This window comes from Panulirus ornatus, chromosome 23, assembly GCF_036320965.1.
Source record: "Panulirus ornatus isolate Po-2019 chromosome 23, ASM3632096v1, whole genome shotgun sequence".
Lineage (NCBI taxonomy): Eukaryota > Metazoa > Arthropoda > Malacostraca > Decapoda > Palinuridae > Panulirus > Panulirus ornatus.
In genome coordinates this window covers 18,186,444-18,191,528 of record NC_092246.1, presented here as the reverse complement: position 1 = coordinate 18,191,528, position 5,085 = coordinate 18,186,444, and positions in this window count along the sequence as shown.

Here is a 5,085-nt window from a genome sequence, read left to right as displayed (position 1 = left end):
GCAGCAGGAGGGAGTTTCTTTAAGGATCCGGGCGTGATGATGAGGTGGGGGAAGAGATTCAGGCAGTAGATTGTTGATCCTCAGTAAGGTGGGTGAGAGAACCTCTGGGTTCATGGTTTTGTTTCACGGTGGACCAGTGCGACGCTTCGGGTTCTGGTTCGCTCGATGGTTAAGTATCTTCGGGCAATAAAATGATGATGATTAGAGTGATAATGACTATGGATTTGAGTACGGGTATCAGGTGAATTACGTCGGACATTAGTCTTTGTGTCTGTGTGTTTCTGTCTGTCTGTTTCTCTGTCTATGTCTGTCGACAAGCTGCTCACCATTTCTATTTACACCCTGGTATTTCGAGCCCTCAATTTTATCCGTAACTGAGGGAAACGAAGTGGTTTGCGGGAGAATTAGTGTATTTCATTGGTCCCTTACGAATTCAGGTGTATGTCTTCATCCACACCAGTGCTCAACATCATTTTCGTCCTAAATAACGCCAAAACACATCTTCACTACACCCTCTACAAACCTCAATGTAATTCATCGGCCCATTCATTTTCTTTCACCTCTTCGACGTGCCCAAAGGTCACCTCACCCTCGACAAACGCATCGTCCCATTACCCTCGACAGTGTAATCTTCACCTCACCCTCGAGGAACTCAACTTCAACAAACCCTCGACAGAGCGGAGCTCACCTCACCCTCAGACGAATGCGCCTTTACATCACTCCGGCAAATCCATGTTCACCACACCCTCGATAACCCTATGTCCAGTTCACCCCAGGCAAACGCATTTTTACAACACTCCCAACAACACTCTACGAGAGTGGAGGGTTGGGGGGCGGATGGAGGGCTTGTACCATCATTTCAGGATGTAAATCTCGGTTTAAAACAAGGGGCAAGAATTTTTTCCCCCCTCTGATACTGCTCGATTTTCCCCTCCTGCTCAAATGTACAACATTTGTTATGGCTCCCTGTGGTTGTGTTAAAGAGCGAGGGAGGGGGATGGGCGGTGGGTGTTGTGGGGTTTGATATCGCTAATGAATATTCAGGTCATGCCTAGCTCTTTTTTTTTTTATATTTTCCTGTGGAAATGTTCCGTACTGTTGATGGTGATTACAGTGGCATAGTTGAAAGGTACAAATAGTGAGCATTTAAAACACGAACGCATGCACACATACACATATAAACACAAGTGCATAATATGAAAAGATGATTGTATATATATATATATATATATATATATATATATATATATATATATATATATATATATATATTATCCCTGGGGATAAGGGAGAAAGAATACTTCCCACGTATTCCCTGCGTGTCGTAGAAGGCGACTAAAAGGGGAGGGAGCGGGGGGCTGGAAATCCTCCCCTCTCATTATCTTTTTTTTTTTTTTTTTAATTTTCCAAAAGAAGGAACAGAGAAGGGGGCCAGGTGAGGGTATTCCCTCAAAGGCCCAGTTCTCTGTTCTAAACGCTACCTCGCTAACGCGGGAAATGGCGAATAGTTTAAAAGAAAGAAAATATATATATATATATATATATATATATATATATATATATATATATATATATATATATATATATATATATATATATATATATATATATATATATATATATATATATATACGATAAAAAAGCTAGAAACGATAAATACGCTCACCTTGAAAGAAAGAAGAGTGAGGGGTGACCTGCTAACAATCCGTTTTTTTTCTTAAGAACAGAATAATGACGTGGACAGTAGATATCTCAATCAAGACTCGACCTTGATGTGGACTTATGTCAATGACTGAATCCTCCAACTTCAAAAAAAGAAAATGAATGAAACAGAAAACATCCAGAGGACAACACATGAATTTCAAAAAAAAGAATGAATAAAAAAGAAAACATCCAGAGGACAACACATGAATTTCAGTAATATCACTTAGCCTTGTTGTGTGAGACAGTAAACATGACATTCCCATAGCGTGAACCATGCCTAATGGATGGCCTTCATCAGTGGGCATGTCCCCCAAACCTAGATCCCATATTCTTTTAACCCTGGACGTAAATGTTAACTGAAAAAAAGGAATATATTTTCCCTCCCAGTGTTTACCCTTTGTGCTCTCCTTCCCCTTGTGACAGTCCTTGGCATAATACAATTATAAGGAGGTCTTTTTTCGCCCACGTTTATTTGATGCATTTGTATAATCCGATTACCAGAATGGACACTATGTACTCACTTGACGACCCAGAGGGGGATTTGTTCCCTGCATCACATCCTGGTTGAGTGCATTTGATAAATTGATGTCGATGGGGAAGTCAATTAAGTGGTGCCACGTTGGACGATTAACAGTGAGTGGCCCTCAGCCCAAGAGATGCTGAGGGAGATTCAACCTACTTGACAGCGTGCCCTGGTCACAGGCGTTGTTTCAATTGGGTTAGACGAGATCACAGTAGATTTGATCATGGCTCCTTCAACATGGTACGAGGTTGAAAGAGGATTATGTCTGTGACGACGAATTTACCACAGAATTTCACACTCGGTTAAATTTCTGTGAGAGTGGATACGACACCACTTCCAAATGTTGGTCGTGAGCAAAACATGTTTGCATGAGAACTCATCTGAGAGCTGCCAGCATACCCATGTTGTCAAAGGAGGAGGTTCTGATAACATTTATCTGAACGCACCAGTGACATTAGCCAACACTAGGGTGACTTGACAACATGTTCCTGTGCGTCTACACAATGCCCACTCTCGTCCCTCTGACATCTTTCGTCAATCAAACAGCGAAACCGATGTTTCATATGGGATCTAGTGGTCCTCATTTATATTTTGAAAAACTCTGTGTACCTTTCTACTCTCACCACAGTGGTCTATAAATTTCTGATCTTTGCCACGATCAAAAACAGCCTCAAAGAGACCCAGTGGTCTGTTGCTCAAAGGGACCCTGTGGTCTGTCGCTCTGTGAATTCCCCTGTGTTCCTTTGTGTATAGTGTTACCGTGAGAGTACCTGAGTCTCGTACTGAGAGAATATGTTTGAAGTTGATGCCAAAGTTTGGTAGTCGACACTTTGAGGAATGGTGACAAAAGACGTATTATATTCCAGCATAAGATACAATCAACACATTATGTCTTAGTGTCCAAACACATATCGAAGGGTCGCCCACGTCATCTATTATCTTACATGGAAGGAATTAGGTCGTCAGATCTATGAAGACCTTTAATTACATGGAGGATCAACGTCTGAAGAAATCCTTTCGTCTGCTGAAGAGGATTGCTTAATAAGAGGAGAGGGATATTGTGGAAAGCAAATATTGGTCTAACTCCTCACAATGCACGCTTGATATCGTCAAGCCAACTGGAATATTCTCTCGCTGTAATGTTGTCAAATTAAGTAGATATCGAAGCGATATGAAATCAAATAGATAACAGAGGAATATTTTCCCTTTTTCTTTTCCTTTGTATTCATCTCTCATACAGATATCCTTTTTTCATCAATATGGCAATAAAGTATCTTTAATTATCCTACCTTACATATTCTGAATTTTTGTAAATCCACCTCATATATCGTATATCATAAAACGTTCATAGTGGCTTCTCATACACACATATGAACAAGTACACATAGTAAGAAAATGAAAAACCACACACACACACACACACACACACACACACACACACACACACACACACACACACAGAAGACTGGGTCCCACAAGTGTAATAATCCCTCTCCGTACAGTATAGAAAGATAACTACAAATAGGCAATCACACACACACACACACACACACACACACACACACACACACACACACACACACACACACACTAACCCTCCCTGTAAGCCAGCTTATTCACCATTAATGAAGAACCATCAAAGCCTCATAAACCACACTCGAAACGTATCCATTCCGACAGATAAAGATTTCTTGCTTCAAAAGCATTCGAGGATTATATAGGTCTCGTTAAAACAATTGCTATAGAATTCCGGCCGCAGCTATATACCAAATCTCCCCTAACGAGATGAAAAATATCATCTAACCTTATAATCCCTTTCCTGGAAATCGAGTGTAGGGAAGACCCATTCAGCAGCGTCAGTGATGTATTATGGAAGGTTTGAGTCGAGCCCAAGGGGGATGATCAGAGCCAACAAGAACACTGATGAGTAATGATGTTCAATGATGTTTAACAGTGTGGCAAAAAAATCTGGAATCTTATACATTTTCCATCACCATCTTACTCTTATGTTTCCCACTGTACGGGATCGTCAATGGTGTGGCATATGTCATCACGATATGATAATGGAATGGAAAGGGTGGAGTGGGAGGGGCAAATTATCTCAGAATATGGTATAACATATGTCATCACTATATGATAATGGAATGGAAAGGGTGGAGTGGGAAGGGCAAATCATCTCAGATATACTGAATGTATGCTTTGTTATACAAGCATTTCATTTAACCCCTGAATGAGAAGAGGAATGGCACTGGGAAGGCAAATGTTGACTTGGCAAATTGGACGAGAGGATGAATTTCAGATGAAGGTATGGCTATTGTGTTATGCCATCTGCAGGCCCGCGAACCTATTAAGATCAGGAATAAGTTTAATCTTAACAATGAATCGCTTGCATTTGTCTCTCGAAACTGGGCATGCCATCGGTGCCTTAATCACTCGTTTACAATCCATCGCAGCATCGTAGCTTACGTCTTTCTTTCTCTTCCAATCCTACATATAAGCATCAGATACTATCTGCGTCTCAAGGAGAGGGAGGTTTCAATCCTCCTCACACTGCACCCAACAGATTGTGCAACTGTCCAACCTCACCATTTAGGAAAGGGAGTTACCCACCCACTAATTTGGAAACGAAAGGCAATGTTTTATTTTACCCCACTGCTCACTAGAACTTTTTATAATATCAAGTCATTTTCTTTTTTAATTCATGCAGGTCTGTATAATGTGCACGTTAATGGGACTGTCATCCTAAAATTTGAAACGAATACACAGGAAGGCCAAATTAGGGCCACTGGAGGCATAAAAGACAAGGGAAATATAGCCATCCACTTTGATGATAACTCACTTAATTTTTCCTCAGCAAG